The sequence below is a fragment of the Streptopelia decaocto genome (genome assembly GCF_964273445.1).
Source record: "Streptopelia decaocto genome assembly, chromosome: 9".
NCBI classification, from domain to species: Eukaryota; Metazoa; Chordata; class Aves; order Columbiformes; family Columbidae; genus Streptopelia; species Streptopelia decaocto.
In genome coordinates, this window is record NC_138664.1 from 687,494 (window position 1) to 705,927 (window position 18,434).

Sequence of the window (18,434 nt, forward strand, 5' to 3'; positions counted from 1 at the left end):
GTGCGAGACCTGGACCTGTGATGTTGGCTGGCAAAGCAGCAATACCAACGAAGCATTAAGTAGCTTTCCAGGTAAATGAGCATTTATCTTATTAAGCAAGTGCCTCACACATGTGTTTAGCATTATTAAGAGTTGTTTTCTTTGTGATTTTTGCTACTTACCACTTTTGCCCTTTGAAAAGCCACCAGAGGTGGTGCTTAGAGCCTCTTCTGTCCCAAAGCTGCTGCCCGAGGAGCCGGCGGCTCCGTGCCCGTGCGATGCGCGGCGCTGGGAGGACCGAAAGGCTCAGCACGGCACCCGCCTGCTCCACTGGTCATTTGGGGTCTTGAATCTTTAATTAGGTCATTGATTAGTTAATGCTTATACAGTGCTCTCTATTTTCAGTGTTGCATAAGAAGTAGGAATCATTATCACTAGTAAGAAACATTTGTTTATTGATGTTTGTGCTCAGGTTATTCAAGTTGCCTTCATGTTTTCCTGTCCTACGCTCTCCCTCCCTTAGCTCTGCATGGGGCAGGATCCCTCACGTGTGATTTAAATGTAAATAGTCTGAAACACTGATGACGCAAGCTAATTGGAATTCCACCTGCAGGCTCCTACTCATGCTTTGTCTCACCTGGGAACTGTTCCCATCATTCTCATCCTTTGGGGCCAGCACAGGTGTAGGTTCCATTGCAAATTATTTGGCAGCTCTATTGAGGGATTGAAACTGCCTAGAAGCCTTTCTTGTTATTCAGAATAGATATATATACCCGTATGCAATAAGCGGCACCCCCTACCAGAGCGGTTCGTGGTTTTGCACAGATCCATGTGCTGGAGAAGGAACTTCTTCCCTTGTCTTGCTGCGGGTTTCCTTTCTGCTAGAGGTTTTTCTTTTAAGACTATGTGGATTTGCAGGTAGCATTCAGAAACCGTTTCTTTTGTTGTTGTTTTTGTAGTTTTCCTTGTAGTCCATTGATTTGTTCCAACCAAAAACTCGAGGGCAGTCTCTGAGGCTGCCGGGCTCCTCAGCTGAGGAGGAAAGTCCAACTTGTGTAAATAGAGACGCCAGCGTGCAGCCCAGCTCCCTGTTGCAGCCCCGGGCCTGCCTGGCCGGGCTCTGTACTCAGCCCCGGCGCCCAATAGCGGGGGTGCCAAGGGGACCCCTTCCCTGCGGCAGCACGAGCGGCCTCTGCGCGTCGGACAGCGACAGCCCCACACCTGCCCTCTTATTGCTATGGATTGAAACGACTGGTGCCAGCAACACTTTGTAGAGCAGTGAGCACACTGTAAGGTCTAAAGACTTGCTTTTTTTGATCCACCTTAAAACCTGACCGTTTAAAAACAGTTACCAATATTTATACTTTTTTTGCATTTCTAAGCACACCTCCTGTAAAAAACAAAACTAAAAAGGTTTGAACAAGGGGTCATTCTGTCACCCATGGGAACGGGGAAGGCAAGGAAGCTGCTCTGCAGAGCGGTTGCTCATTGCAGAATCCGTTTTCTTGTATGGTTAGAGGTGTATGTGACCCGGAGGAGCGCAGCTGGTGCACTGTCCTGCGTTTTGTGCTCGTTTCCACCGCCAGCCTTTGCAAGAGGCTCCATCACAGCAGCGCAGCCTCCGCTCGGGGCCGGGGCTGCGAGCGCAGCAGCAGCAGCGCGAGTCGTTTCCCAGTTCTGCCGCTTTAGAGCCTTTCTTGTGGCCATTAGCAAACTCACAGACCCCAGTGGCTGCCTGACCCTCGAGGCAGGTGAAAGGAAATGGAGCCATTTTCTCTAAATCAGCTCTGTGACGTTTTCTGAAGGGCCTCTTAGCAGATCCAGCGCTAGGAATGTTTCCATCTCCTCAGCTCAAGAACCCCTTGTGAAGGCCAGCGGGCCCTGCGCGTGGGACGGGGATTAACGTAATCCCCCCCGGCCATCGGAGCCTCTCGTGGAGCCTGATCTGCTCCGTCCCTCTGCCGGCACGGCCCGCGCTCCCCACGCCGGTTCTGAACAGGTTCGCTCTTTCCCCAAGGATTGTGTGTTTCTGTTACAACCAACCCACCGAAAGCTCTGCAAGAGTAACGTGGAGCTTTCTGCTCTTGTTTTTGAGCAACGACACATTATGATTAATCTTCTTTAAGTAAAAAGTGGCGTATAACTCAACAGAAACTTCTATACTTACTTTCAAACCTTTACATTGATACCTGTGGTTTCTGTGAGTACCACATAGTGGGATTCTGTGTTATTCCTCCGTACTGGTGGTTCACGGGGCAGAGGATGAAGGCGTTTGTGGTCCCTTCAGTCGTACATCAGCTGCAGCTGTTCACACTCGAGGAGGACCACGGTTAGTTTATAAAGCCATACGTGATGCTGCTCTCTAATCCCCATGTCCAAACAGACGGGTTCTAGTGGTAACCAAGTGGATAGGCTTTTTACACCATATAAATAATGTACAGCGCTGGGCTTTGGCCGTAACTGCTCTTCTTAGAATGCCTTTTTCCTGCACCGTTTCTTCTTCTGCCTTTGCTGCAGGTAAAGGGAAAAAAAGGGGAATTTCTAGAGATCTCAATATAGTTCTTATAGTGCCTTCATTTTTCTTCATTTACAGGAGTAGAATAAAAATGTTTATATGTATTTGTATTTAACGTGGACCAACACAAACATATTTCTGGCTTTGTCAGAAATCACTTGGCTTGGAGGGATCAGTTAGAACTGAAGTTCTTGATGTTTCTACTGCAAGATGAAATGAGTGGGGGTTTTTTGCATTGCATCTCATAAAAAAGCTCAACTCTGTGCAGACCCTTTTTCAGTAATCCTTGAAATCACATCTGTGACAGCCGGGGAGCAAAGTTCAGTGAAAATTCACACAGTGAATTAAAAGCACATGTTGCAGCGTTAAGAGAAAGCCGATGTGCACGCACACCCGCAGCGGCGCGGAGGAGCGGGGGGGTGTCCGGGCTCGGCTCTCACCGTCACTGAACGGTAAATCCAAGCGGATCTGCCGGGGTCGGAGGCGCGAGGGTGCAGCGTGGCCACTGAACGCCGAGCCCCACGGAACCGGTTCACTGACCCGATAACAGCACGCCCGAACCCAGAGAAACTCCCGCATTTCTCTTCTTTTCCTGATGTGAACTTACCAATACACCTCAAAAACCCAAACGTACTCAAAGAGCTGCTTTACAGAACAAGTACAAGGAGGTGTTTGGGTTTGGGCCATTTCGGCTTTCTCAGAAGGAAATTAGAACGGTCTTTCCTGGGTACGCGTGACCCCAAACCAGCAGCAACCATTGCTGCGATGTTTGATTTGTGTTGTATGATTTGGAGGCGCAGGGGCTGTCCGTCCCGGCGTCCCTCCGTCCGTCCCGGCGTCCCTCCGTCCGTCCCGGCGTCCCTCCGTCCGTCCCGGCGTCCCTCCGTCCGTCCCGGCGTCCCTCCGTCCGTCCCGCCCTCCGTCCTTCGGCAAAGCGCTTCACTGAGACTTCAGCTTTTCTTAGCTCAGGGCACCAAACCCCAGCACCGCCTCCCCAGGTGCTTATTCAGTGTGTATTTTGAATGAACCAGTGGGAGAGAAGGCATAAGAAAAAATATTGACTCCTCCTCAAATCGGGAATTGGTATCTTAAAAAAACCCTGTCTTCATTTAAAACTAAAGGGTTGTAATTTTTATGGATTTACATCTGTGCTATACTGCTATCCATTTATGTTCTGTGTTAATACACTCAATCTTGTCCGCATTTGCATTCTGCAAACAATGTGCTGCCAGAAGGTGTGGGGTTTTTGTTGGAGTCCTGTTCATCCCATTTTGTATCTAATATAACAGACTGTGTTATCCAGGAATATTCTCAGTCCAACGTGAACTCTAAAGAATGTTTGTGTTTACTTGCGGTCGAATACTTCCCAGGAGCATCTCATACTAAACAGAATATATCTAAATGTCTGTGAAACTACTTTCAGGACCAGACAAATATTGTTTCCCTGTGTCTTCGTTCCCCAGAAGCCCCCAGGAGGTCCCAGCACAGCCCCTGCTGGCGCTCTGGAGCGGCAGCAGCCGCCTCCCGGCCCCTCTGCTCCGGTCCCACGGGTCGGGACACACGGTGCTGTATTTCTGGGGGTGTGTTGCTGTACAGATGTGCTGGCCGGTGCTTGGACAGGGCAGGGGCCAGGGCCTCGGTCACCTCCTGCCCGGGGTGACCTGTCCCCGCAGGCGCAGCCGTGGCCACGCGCCCGCCGCCCTGGCAGCGCCCGCCGCCCCTGCGCACGGGTCCTGCTGCTGACGTGCAACGTGCAATAGGGAAAAGGAGGTGGCCAGAGCTTCAAATGAAGGAGGAAAAAAAGAGAAGATGAATCAATTTGGGGGTGTTCTTTTGATGCTCTTGCCCTCTATTTCCCTCCTCTTCTTCCAAGCGCTCTGCAGTTATTTCAGTGTGAGTGCTGCTAGCCACATGGTTAAGATTCAGCTTGCAAATATGTATGCTTGCAGCAAGGAAGACTTACCCTTTACCCTTTAGCAGCCATTTCCTCTGAAAAGCACAAGTTTCATTTTCGCTTACAGTGAAAAACGTGTGGAGGGGGAAGGGGAAGAGAACCTCATCCCTTTGTAAAACAGCCGAGCGGCCCTGTTTTCATCCTCTGCACCCAACTTTCCACACAGCTCTTTCTGCATTATGCAGCGTGCCCTCAGGAAAGAGATCTGGCAGCACAAGCAGATGCAAACTCTCTCGTTAGTCTTGAAAGACCCGTTCTCGAGCATTCGGGGTCAATCCCCTTCAGCAGGTTCATTTTTCTTCATTGCAGTTTCATGAGTTTGGCCATAAGCAAAAAGCAGGCTTTAGATTTATTTTTGTAAAGGTATCAGTTAAACACAACTGGAAATGGCATGCCACATGGAAGAGTCAAGCGAGTGGAAGGAATTCCACATCCCTGCAATATATCCATGTGTTTATAGACAATGTTCCATGGCACCAGCAGCCAATGGGTCTGTGCTTTCACCTGGAGTAAATCCATGTAACTGATGCTGGGAGTTCTAGAAACAGGACAAAGAAAAGATATTTTCACTTGAATCTCTTTCACTCAAGTGCTTCTCTGCCTAGGAAATTGGCTTTTTTTTCGGGTCTCATGTGGCTTGAAAGACGGGTGATAACGTACCAGATCCAGCAGCTTGATCGCAAGTCAGTGATTTTGAATTTGGCTCATCTTTCTAATAGTCAAAAGTTGTTAATCTGTCTGTTCATAAGTGCCAGAGGAGGCCAAAAGCCCATCCACACGAGCCCCTGAGCTCTGTTCCTCCTCCTCAGAGGTTCCCCAGGCCCAGCGCTCTGTACGGTGATGATGTGACATGATGAACATCGGTCCTGCGGCTGTAAGGACACGGCTCAGTCACCAGCCTCCTGTCACACACGTTTTAGGGACAGCAGCTCTCGGGACCTTTCTTGGCCCCCACGCCCAGCTAAGCCCCTGCTGCTTTGTGGGGGGAGCGGGAGGAGAGCGTCCCCTCCAGATAACAAAGGGTGCTGGGAACAACGCTGCCGCGGGTGCCTTTCATGAGGGGCGGTTGCACACCAGTGTGCATATACACCACAAAATACCAAAGGACATAAGAGATCGCAGTAAGCAAGATGAAGAGATTTGACTGAAAATAAAAAGGTTACTGGTGAAATATGAATACGTGAGAAATTCCCTCAGTGTATTGTGAACTGAGAAGTGTTGATCCCTGCAGTCTTTTTCGGTTTGTGTTATTTAAAAAAATTGCAATGTGTTAATTCTCTTATTGAAGTAAGTGCAGGTGAGGCAGTTGTGTGGGATAAAGGTGTAAAGGAGGGAGCGGGGTGTGTGAGAACAGACAGTGAGTGATGTGTTAGCATCAGCCACGCAGCCTGATGGGTGAGGGCTTTTCTACTGCCTCTCTATTGATGGGTGTCTCAACCAGCACTGAAAAACTGCTCTTGACACTCATCTGTAGGGAAAAACATCCACGTAGTCTTTGCTGCAGGACCAATTAGCCTGTGAAAGCAGCTGGGGGGAGGGGGGAGGCGCGGGATATAAATGCGGGATGCATCCACACTTGATTACTCTAATGAAATGTCCATTGATTCCTATAGATTAATGTGAGAAGAACGGCAGCTGCGGAGTGGCTCACACCTCTGGGTCAGCAGCCGTGGGGGAGGGTGGGGGCGCGGTGGGGGGGCAGCCAGAGAGGGCGGGTCCGGCCGCGGGGAGCGGCGGTGCGGGCGGTGCGGTGCGGGCGGCGCGGTGCGGGCTGCGCGGCGGGGCGGGCGGCGCAGCGGTGCGGGCGGCGCGGTGCGGGCTGCGCGGCGGGGCGGGCGGCGCGGCGGAGGCCGGCGGGGCCGCGCGGTTCCGGTTCCTCCCGCCTCGCCGCCGCCCCTCGCTCCCGTTTGACTTTGCTGTGGGGCAGGCTGAGCTCACAGGTCAGCTGGTTTTGTTAGATTAATTCGATTCAGCATGCAGGAACAGAGGGCTGCGCGGGCTAATGGCTCTCTGCAGGTGACATTGGGAATGGTCAGCGCTCGCATCCTCCTCCCTCATCCATCCTGCGGCTGAGAGGAGGAGCTGCCGGCGAGGGGCTCCCCCCGTGCCGGGGCTGCCGGCCCCGCTGACCAGGGTCCCGCACCGCGGCCCCAGCACCGCGCGCTCCAGCTGCTTCTTCACATCTCACATACCAATCCCTTACCTCTTGTGCCATGGCATGTAGAAGGACTTAATTACAAGCAGGGGCGAGGAATTTGCTGAGGGACTGCAGTGCTTGGTGCGAGGCTGGTTTCATAACCCAGAGCAGGGTTACCGAGGGCCCAGCCGTGACTGTCACAGAAGATGTGCTGTGTGCTCTCGCGCGGTAGCTCTGGGGTTCTGTCACCAAAGGTGATGTGCAGGTGGCAACCTGCCTCCCATGCAAGGGAAACCAGAGGAGCAACCACACGGGGCGAGATCGGAGCCATTAATTGCACTGGGGGAAGAGGCTGATGTGAAAATGTGAAGGGGTAAAATATTTAGGTTGGTATTCTAGAAATGAAATTTCGGGTTAAACTATATCTGGGCCAGATTCTTGCTGGGATGGCATCCGGTGGTTATACAGGTTACTTGGTTTCTCTGGTAATGACAGAGGAAAATCTGTCTCTGTTACTATGGAGGATGAGGAATCTTGTAGCTGTATTGCATTGTGAGGAGAGTTTGTCTTCAATTAAGAATGCGAAGTAATTAGAAGTACTGTGGCTGTTATTTCAGTTGTTCTGAATGCGTGCTTTACCACATCATTGAAATACTTAGGAATTCGATGTCAGCCAAAAATGTAAGAGACAATGAGTCTTAGTGATACGTCCAAGTGGGGTACCAGGGTCCCATGGAAAGTGGGTGTTAAGATTCCTGCTGTGTTTTGCCAACTCTGGGAGAAAGGTGGATCCGAACCCTAAATCATGGCTTTGAGCAACCTGATACTCTTTTAGCAGCAATTCTGTCAAATGCCCAAAACGGATGCCAGAGATAATCTGTTCTCTGGTAAACATGCGTTTATGTAAACGTGGGCAGGAAAGGTCAGAGGTTGGTATGGTGCAGAGGTTTCCCAAGGCGAGCTCTGCCCGGCCCCCCCGGGCTCTCGGGGCTCCCAAAGCGGGTGCCGCTGCTGCCCCTCCCCAGCGCCACCAGCACCGGTTCGGCCCAGCCTGGGCAGCGCTGGGCACCTCCGGCTGCAGGGCTCATCCTGCCCCCATGCAGCCAAGCGACAGAACTTTTCATCGCCATCTGCACAGCATAACTGATCCCAGAAAGCACCAATAAATACAAACACATGGCGTGCAGGTTGCAGTATTTCCCCAAGCCTGCTCTGTAACCCCCTACACCTGTAAACCCTGCTCCTCCCTGGCAGATGCGCGCGGCGCGGGGAGCGGGTGCTGCGGCTGTGCCCCCCATGGCAGCGACCACCCTGTCCCCGGGGCACGCGGGGTGGGCAGGGGACTCAGCCTGTGTTTGCAGAGCCCACCCACCCCAAGTGCTGCCGCCGCCTCTGAGCGCTGTGAAACACTGAGCGTTTCCATTCTGCCGGATCGAGAGCAGCCTGTCAGTGAGTCCTCTCTTTAGTTCAAGGTTTTCACTTCTGTTTTACTAGTATTTTAATTTTACGCTTTCTCCTGCAGAAACGCGTCGCTTCTCTTGGATAAATAACTGTGTCTGAGCAAAGATTTGTCGTGGCACCTTTCCCCCGTTTCCAGAACAGGCGGTGTGCTGTCGGTGCGCTGCAGCGGCCGGTTGCACGTGTGTGTGCGGGCACCGTGGCAGCGCGCGCTGGCCCTTTAAGCCGGGCTGGTGTATTTTTAGAAAGCATAAATAGGCTGTATTCTCCCACTTGCTCACCCTCCAAGACATAAAAAGGAAGGGCTTTCTGCTCCCTTCAAGCCTTCTTCCCCTGCTGGCAACACATAAGTCTGTCTTTTAAGCAGTACAGGTCCACAGCTCTATTTTTTTATTGAGAAGCTGCAGAACTCTAACCAGTGGTTCAATAAATTGTATTACATCCCCTTCGTACTGAATGCCCTACAAGCTTTGGCTTTCCATGTGTAATTGCGAGCTGTTATTAGCCCAGAGCTTTGTCCGCTGCCGTGCCACACTATTGCTGAGCGGTCAATTCTCTGCGCTGCCATTTCCCCGCGCGCCGCGCTGACCACGCTGGCCAGGGGCTGCCCGAGCTTTAGAGTGCGCCATTGATTTTTCTTTCCTCTCAATACTGACAGAATCATAGATCCAAGGCAAATAAAGAAATGCATTCTGTGGTGATGAAATGTCTTTCGTTCAGCCTGGATTGAATCAAAGGCCATCGCAGAAATGCTCTGCTCTGAAATGCTAGTGGGGCTTAAGGCATTGTTGGAAAATGAATTTTCCATTTTCTTAGCTGTAATTTGGATTCTCAAATCACTGTGCTAAAAATAATCAGATAAAATTGAATATAGACTGCAGGCCTATGTAAAGTGTTATTTGTTAAGTTTTGCAAGCTGCTGTAGCTGATATGAAAGGAATCTGGCCGTAGATCAGAAAAGTAAATGCTCAGGTGGATTTCTAGTAAGTATGTTGCATTACTCTGCATAGCAAGGTGTGAGGTGACTGCTCTATAGTTCACGCAGACCATGGGAAATAACCAACCATAAAGATACACTTTGCATATATACTGGAGGGAGATATTTCTAGTAAAAAAAGTCATCACCTTATATCACGTACATTTCAACAATTATTATTTTTCTTTTTGTTTGGAGATGTCAAAGGACATTTTCACATGGGTGTCTGCTGTACAGGTGGAGAAACAGGAGCAAAACAGTCTGTGGGGAGAGAGTAAAGTCACACAGTTAATCTCTTGCGGGGCCTGGAAGAGAATTTTGATCCTTGGAAGCTTAATACCGTTTTCATTGCAAAACAAGAGTAGCGTGATTTTCATGGCATGAAGGGGTCACTCCGGATGGCGCGCGCTCCACCTGGGCCATTAGAGCCAGAGGTGGCCCCGCCCGCACAGCTGGCCCCGCCCGCACAGCTGGCCCCGCCCGCACAGCTGGCCGTGCTGGCTCCGGGCCTCAGCCGCCACTGAAACGGAACGGCAGATGTCATCTCACGTAACACAGAACCAGCTTAATAACCCAGACCCGTCATCTTGGAAAACAGAATCACATGCTAAAGATTTCTCTATATTCTGGGTTGGTTGGGTGGTTTGTTTTTCTGTATTATCAAGACTCGTGGCTTAACACCTGATCTGTGTGGCTATTGGAAACTTAACCCAACTAGTCATTAGGGGCGTCAATACTTTTTTCCTTGAAAAAACAAGGAAATTGTGCAGAAAGGCTGAGCGGAGGGTCCTTGTGTCCCGTCCCGCAGGACACGGTGCAGCTCTCTTGGGACCCTGCAGAGGTAAAGCCCCAGCCCCACAGGGCCCCGGGGTAGACGGGCAGCACCCCCTGACTCCAGGACATCCCCCAGCTTATGGTGAGAAACTGTGGGGCGGGGAGGGGGGGACAGGGCGATGGTCCCCAGGGCATGGAAAGAGTGGAGTGTTTATAAAGGAAAATAACAGATGGATTCAGCAAAGTTAAAGCTACAAATTGAAAAAATAAATGGATGTGTATGTAGCCTTTGGGCGACATTGCATTAATTCCCTAGCTTTGGACCTTCCTTTTTCTCCTTTCTTAATGACTACACATTTGGTATCAATATGCAGCGTTCACAGCTATTCCTTCAGCATCGTGTTCCCAGCAGTGCGCAACAGGTCTTTACACTGCATAGAAAATCAGATTATTTTTCTTCACTGATGATCCAAAAAAGTGTTCTTAAAAAAACAAACAAAAAACCCCTTTTGGGGTCAAATCCGGTGTCTATAATCAAAAGACCACTAAGAAACTAAGTTAAAATAGAAAATCTGCTAAATGTTAAAATCTTCCCTCCATCCCAGATCGTGCAGGAATTTTCCCTACAAAATTTCTCGGAAGGTTCCACTGTGGCTGAATCCGTGTTATTCGCCGTAAAAAACCTGTTGTACCAAGTGCTATGCAGCTTTCATTTGTAACGTGGAAACAAAGTCAGGGTGGTCTCCTCCCAGTCGTGTTCCCGCTGTGGTTCTCCCCGGAGGTCCAGAAGCGCTTCCTCCCGTGTTGTCCCGCTCCGGCCGCGCGGTGCTCAGTGACGGGGGAGCTGGAGCGGAGGAGGCTCCGCAGCCGGCCCGCGCTCAGCTGCACGCCGCCCGGATCCTGGAGAACCTGCATCCCTCCAGCATCCTCTGTACCGGACCTGCAGTGATTCCAGGTCTTGCACCTGCCATGGGTATTATTATCCAGCTGTCATAGCTGTTCCCTTTTAGGTACATGTCTTTCAGACGAATTAACTCAGCTCTCTTTCCTGCTGGTGCTCCGGGTGCAGATGAAGGGTAGAGCGAGGGGCTGCTGTTTAGGTGTGTTGAAACCTTCAAAATTCACTTGCCAGGATTTTTGATAACAACAGATTTGGGTTGAGATCTAAGTTCAGACTCGGGGTTTGTATTTGGACAATATCTCCATTAGGAGCTGGAGCAAATGAGGAGTAGAGGTTTCCAGGTGTTGGTAAGCAGTGCAGCAAGGATGGAGAGTGACACTCGCAAAGGTGCTGCGGGTATGGTTGTAAAAGGTAGTGACGAAACCAGGAACACAGTCGCCTTTCTGCCTCTATCACCTTATGGATTTGCAACATCACCTATGGCTAAAATGCAGCCGTTGCTCTGCACAGGCTGCCGTCAGGAGCCCCCGCTCCGAATCCGAGAAGGGGAAGGCGAGGAGAATCTGCAAACAGGATTAGTGCTGGGGAATGCAAGCGGGATGAATACTTTCACATATTACCAAATTGTATGTAATAGCCTAAGTATGTAGGAAATCATTGTCAGAAGAAAAAAAGCTGTTAATTGGATCATATTCTAAATGTGATGTTTTCTTAATGTCTGAGCTGGTGAATAAGTGCTTGTTGACTGGTGCATGATCCGTGCATTTCTATCAAATGCACATACTAGCAAGCAGCTATGATAATTAGTTTTTAAGGGGGATGAGAACGAGCAGCTATGCTTGCAGTCCCAAATGGACGTCTTTCCTCTGATCCACGGGGTTCACAGCTTCCAGTATAACAAGCACAAATGGTTGAACAAGCAAAGAGCAAAGGAAACTAGAGTGGCATCAAAATGCAAAGCAGCTCGGTTGGACCCGCGGTTCAGTGGGGAGGTGCCGTTCCGCACTCCTTCCTCTGCTCACCAAGGAGCAGCTTCTGCTTTAAAATGATGGGGAAAAAAGGCAGAAAGAAGTTAAAATGTGTGTGGTAGTAAGAAAATTATATTAGTCATAATAATTCCAGCTCTGCAGTGAAAATAGTGGGGATCTGGTAGAACCTGCCGGCTTTGCTCCGAGGGCCAAGCGTGCGAGTGGGGTTGCAGGCGGTTCCTGCGGGAGCGCGGGGCCGGGGCAGCGTTGCAGCCAAGCACGGGCTCCGTTCGGCCATACAGTTCACATCCCCGGCTAAAGACGTGTAACCACGGCCTTGATCCCTGAGGCGTCCCTGTCCCCTGAGTCTGCTCAGGCAAAGGCGCCCGGGCCGCGTGGCCGTGCTGCGGGCAGGCGAGGGGCGCCCGCGGGGTCTGCCCGGCTCCCTCATCCTCTGCCCTGGCATCTGCCTTGGGCGACTTGCTGACCCTCTGCAAACCTGGCCTGCAAAACAATGAGAGCAGCAGAAAGTCTCTATGTGTTTGGCAAAATATGAAGTTGTTTGTTTTGTGCAGCTTTTTCTTTGGGTCGGAATGTTGTGTGTATAAAGCCCAGCTCCCTTTTGAGGAGCTCGTCTTCATCAGCCTCTTTGAATGTCATCTTTTAGCAAAAGATCAGTGAGGATTCCTTGGCGTGTTTGTGGTGTTTAGCAGTCGTCACCCTACAAATATTGGACCTGTCTGGGGCACCTGGTCCTGTTCAGTGTGAGGGTTCCCTGCGCAGACGCTCGGTGCCTTGAGCCCCTCGTGGGTTGGGGCGTCCCCGACACCTTGCCCAGCCCCATAGGTGCGTGCTTCCCAACAGCTGCCAGCACACATGAATTTGCACAAAACACACAGAAACCTAGTGAAATTATGATGTTCCTTGGGATGTTCTGTCTAAATTGAGACTTTTAAGCACTAATAATAATTAACTACTTTCTTAGTAACGAAAAAGTCTTAAATGCCTATTTACTTAACAGTCCCCTAGGGTGTCTTTGTTCTGAATGGGCTAAAAAATCTTAGCTGCAAAATAAGCAGGCGATTCCAATCAATAGAGCCAGAGGACTATATTGATTACTAGAACTCCATTCTTTAGTCATTAACCCTGTGAATTCTTTACAAAAGCTGTGCAGGACAGTTCCTAACCACGACCCCGTTTGAGCAGTCGTTCAGATATTTGAATGTCATTAAACTTTCATAGCTTGTTTACAGCCCCTCCAGCCTCGCCTGAAGGACTGTGCTGCTGTCCCCCCAGCAGCCGCGCTCTGTCCAGCCGAGCTGACAAATAGCATTAATCAAGCCTGGAAATTTCCTCTGCAGATATGTTTTTCTTGTTGGTTATTGATAATATTGCTGCGGAGCAGGGAGACGGATCAGGGAAGGAGTGAAATAGTATTATTAATATTTCCACATCTCAGCTGCAAGCCAGATTGCTCCAGCTGCAAATAAACACACCTTTTAGTCACCCTTGTATGGAAATCCACCTGTGCACCCTGCAGGTCCTGCCTCCTACTGGATGCCATTGGGCTCTGGGCATGGACAGGAGGGCAGTGAGACGAAGTGGAAACAGGAGGAGGAGGAAGAGCAGGAAGTGATGCTGGGAGAGCACGGCGGGTCTCTCCAGCTCCTTCCCGCGCTGGGTCCTGGGGGACCTGCCCCCACGGCACCTCCCTCTCAGCAGCCCCGTATTTAAGAGAAGATTCTCACATTTCAGATTAAGAAAGTTCATGACACGCAGTAATGGCTCTAAATGGTAAATTGAATCACACAGACAACAATTGAATAGAAGTGGCACAAATGAGCCAAGCGCCAGCAATTTAAGGGCATGCTGAAGGAACCCCCGGCAATCGCCGGTCCACTGCAAAGACAGGCACTCCTCCTCCCTCAAAGTTCAGGGGACTCCAAGGGTACAGAGCACGTAATGTTTGTAATGTAATGTTCCTTCAGTATGGAAACCGTGAGCTGACCAGCACCTTTGTAAATACACAGAATGGGAATGGTTATTCCCAGATATTTTTATAACGTTCAATATAAATTTCAGCCACAAGTTGTTCCTGGGTTGCTTGCACCAACTATTCTTTTGCTGGTTGTGCTTTGACCCAGCGCACCGTTGGAACAGGGCTTTGCTCGGGCTGTGTTTGTGCTGGTTGCACAACACAAACACGATACTGTTCCTTGCCTTCCACTGGGCAGTGGAGCTTCTGGCCGCAGCATAGCGGATGAACAGAGTCAGCTTCGTTAGAGCTGAAAATGAGGGCGCTTTGAAATTAAGCAACAGTTTGAGAAATACACAGGAATCTGCCTAAACACTTGCAAACAGGGAATGCAATTTCAGTCGTAACTGAGCAACATTCCTACATTTAGTTGTGAAAGTTGTCCTGCATCTTTTTTGCAATTAGTACTTGATCCGCTCCAGTTTCAATGTTCCGCCGTCATCCTTATCTATCTGAAAACTTCCCAAGAGAGCTATAATGAGCCTGGGCCGTTTTCATGACTATTGATTTTATGGTTAAAATTATAGTATTTGATTGTTATTTGACCAAACCGAGATTATTGCATGTTTTGAAAACAAGAGCAGCAACAGCAGAAGTCGTGTCCCTAGAAAAGAACGAAGCTGGGCCAGCAGAGCAGCAGCGCTTGTGCAGCCCTGCAGTGCCTGTGGAGGCAAAGAGAAGGTGCCCAGAGCTTCAGGGCCCTTTCCAGCGTCACCCTGTGCGTTGTGGCAAAGTGTGGGACACATCTCGAGTCTCCTTCTCCCCAGCGCTGCCCCTGCCACCACACACACGTTTTCCTACGTGGGAAATGCTCGTGCCTGCTTGCAGTGCTGCTCGTGGTCCGGCTGTGGGGAAGACTCTTTTAGGGACTGAAAGGCTTGGATTTCGTTATAACTTGTGGCTGAATAAGTAGGCACTCAACAACCATTTATGAAGTTTATTTTTCATTGTCATAATACATTTAGAGGATGTTGCTAAACCCAAGGACTTTCTGCAGGCTCCAGTTCCTGCTTTTCGACAGAATAAACTGATGACAATTAGTAACTTATTTCAGACAAATCTAGGAATGTTTTAAGCAAGTCCCTAGATGTGATAAGAGCTCCAGATACTCTTTCGGATATGGTGTTTCAAAGGACTGGTAGAACTAAAAGGTCCTAGCATGTCACATGGACAGAACTACCATTTCTTTGCACTGTGTTTTATTTTCTCAGTCCGAGATGTCTCTGTATTTGATGTCACCGAGGGCAGATCTCGCCATCCTTGCTTTTCAGAACAGCAGCAGAATTGTTGATTTTCAGGTGGCGCTGACATTTCGAGCTGTGTAAATCCAATAAGGTGAGCGGCGCCTCCCAGCAGAGCGGGGGCACCGGCGGGGACCGGCAGCGCCGCGGGGCAGGAGCTGCCCCCCCAGGGCAGGAGCTGCCCCCCCAGGGCAGGAGCTGCCCGAGCTGGTGCCCAACAGCTCCGTGTGAGATGGGGCAAATGATGGTGTAATTGCCACATTTTTGCCACCTTCTATCGATGCCATGGAAGTTATCACTAGGCTAACAAGTGAATTTAAACATCTTGGCTCCAGCAGCTGCGGCTGCCTGCATCTTGAGAGCAGGGACGTCTTGACATCCCGTTTTCTTCAGGCTGAGTCGTGGGTCAAAGGGCAGCGAGACACCTTTCCCCAGCTGCCAGCGGAGCGCCTCCTTTAAATAGATGAAACAGCCCTGTCCGCAGAGGGGCAGGTGGGGACGGTGTGTCCGTGTGGGCAGGACTGCGCGGCGGTGCCTTGGGGGCTCCAGGAAAGCTGTTCAGCGTGTGGGAGATCCCCGTGCGCAGGGCTCTCCTGAGCAGCACCGTCTGAGCCTGGTCTGCTGTGCTGTGGTCCCCAGACAGGGCTGAGCTTCCAGGACACGTGAGGCAGCCCTGAGAAGCGCATTCAGCTAACGGCTCGCCAGCACATACACCCCGCTGCCTTCAGACGCTCCTCAGCTCAGATTAACGTGCCGGGGAGAGGAGCGCCGTGTCCTGGGGGACATGGAGAGCGGGGAGAGGTGACGGAGACCTCTGCACCCAGCCGAGGCGGGAGGGAGCCTTCCTCACCCGCTCTGGGAAATCTTCCTCTGCATTTAGCAGGGGAGTGTTGGCTGTTCTCCTGGTCTCTGCTGCCCTTTTACTTGAAAGTCTGACTCCCGGGGGTCAGTTTTGAAGGGAGGCTCTGGGCAGCCCCGGTCGCACGTGCTGGTGCCGTACCCCTGTGAAGCCGAGGAGAGGACCGAGCTTGGAAAGCACAAAGCTTTTGTACGGGTGATCCCCTTGCAGCTCGCGGGCGGGAATGCCCGTGATGGTTTGGTTGGGAGGGAAGGAGGAACATGTGCCCAGTGCTGTGTATGTGCCTCAGCAAATCCCAGTGACGCTCAGGGCTCTCTCTGCATCACCTGCCCACAAAACGTGTGCCAGCAACCCAAGCAAACGTTCTCCTCCAGAAGTGCCACGTGCTGCCGCTTTCACCTCTAACAAAGCTGGGCCATTGAGCAGCAGGTCTCTGCTCTCTAATCCCGAGAGATGCTGGTGCTGCCATCCTGTTGTCCTTGTGAGCCAGAGGCAGAGGCACTTCTGCAGGAGAAATAGCTACTTAAAGCCTTGTTATGATTAAATCTACTCCACGTAAAGCACAGTAACTTAACTCGCCCAACAGTCACCCCAGTGTAAAACGGAATCGTGGCAGATCAGAAGCTGGGTTGTAATCCTCTCATTGCCCCAAAATAAATTTTCCTCTTGGCAGCAGGGCTTAACGATAAACGTCTAATCCTGGCTTGTGTGTGGCTCGGGAGCACAGGGCGGGCAGCCGCGGTGGGGCTGCTCCGCGGTGGGGCTGCTCCGCGGTGGGGCTGCTCCGCGGGCAGCGGCCATCCCGGGGCCGGGGAGCAGAGGGGCTTCACGTGCACCCCATGGGGCCTCGTAGCCGCCATCCCGGGGCCGGGGAGCAGAGGGGCTTCACGTGCGCCCCATGGGGCCTCGCAGCCGCCATCCCGGGGCCGGGGGGCAGAGGGGCTTCACGTGCGCCCCGAGGGGCCCCGGGGACCTGCCCCAGCAGCTGGACCTGCTGCCAGCCCTGACTTTGCTAAAGGTGTTGCCTGGTAGAGGCTTCATATTGTCCTCAGCCCTCCCCACGGAAGCTCTTGGTGGCGGCTGCGCTGAAGGGAGCAGGAGCCAAGCGATTCTCCTGGAAGGGACGGCTCCGTGTCGGGTTCCTCCATCACTGCCACACATATCTCTGATAATATTTACTTACTGTTTGAAAAGAAAATGGCTTTCTAAAGCCGTTATTTCTTTCACTCGTCTGCTGTCATAAAGGTCTTTGTGATGGGATGATAGAGGATTCATGCACAAAAATGGACAGAGCGGGAAAAGACACCAAGATACAAGGGCATCTCTAAGGAGGGCAATATAAGATCCCTCTGTCCATCAGTGACAGTCACTCCCTTTGTATGTGCAAAGGCAAAAAGTACAAACTAAAACCAAATAGGTAACACGAGCAGTGATATTTGAAGGGTTTGGAAACTGGATTTTGGCTTCAAGTTGTTTTTTGAAGGTGACGTTTTATCCCGTCTCATCTTTTCTTGTATTGCTTTGTGTCCAGTTTGAACCCCAGCCTCAACACCGTACGCTCTGTTTATCATTAGTAAGATATAGTGTATATTAAAGTAGCAATAACAGTAAGTCATTTAGAGTGTACATTACAGGTTACAGAGAAAATAGGGATGCTACTTTATTATGCTGAAACCGTGAAGCTTACACTAATACAAAATATTGCTGATAGTCACCTTGTTTTATTCTTCTTTTAGCAACTTACTAACAGTCTGTAAATATAAAAGCCAACTTTGATTTTTCCATCCAGATACACTGAAAACTCTTTCAATAAAAATGCTAGGGTGCATTTAACACTGTGACCAGAAATATTGAAATTTGACAGTTGGGAGGTTAAAGGTTTCAAATTTATACGCAGAGGTGTTTTGCTCCTGTCATGGTCATAGCAGCTTGCTCAGGATAACCCCTTTTGCTTACTGAACCTTTGAAAAGCAGAGAACATTAAGCAATACATCTTGGCAGATGCCCTGGGATTTCATAGCACCAGCGGAGCCCATATGCACACAGGGTGAACCTCTTCGGTGGAACCGGTCCAGCCCTTCTCTCTCTGCCCTGCCCGTGTGCTGGAAGAGCCGCCTTGGCCCTGCTGCTGGGCTGGGGCAGCTCCTGTAACGCTCCCCAGATATGAGGCGCTACCGCTTTTCATTTCCACGTAGATTGATCGAAACAGCAGCACCGAGAGAACAGGTACAGAAGCCGTTATTGTGAGGAAATGGCACCAAATAAGTAGGTCTGTTATGTTCCTGACATGAAATACCTGCATAAAAGATAAAACAAAATGTACTTTGCACCGCGAATGTAAAGATTTTAGATTTCTTCTAGCCTTTATTTCAGGAATTTCGGCCTGTGATACATGTATGTAGTACAGTGTTTGCCTCTCTACTGCCATCTGAGAGATGGGTGCAGCTGAGAACAAAGTGCCCCGGTGCTACCAACTTTAAATTATCTTTCAAGCTGTACCAAAAAAGAAAAGCCCTACACCACATAGTCCTGCTTGAAATGTTACAGCATTGGCAAACCAGCAAGTAAAATTATCAACTTTCCTTTTCAATCTTCATATCATAGCATGTGAGAGAATCACTATGGGCGTTTCTTTTC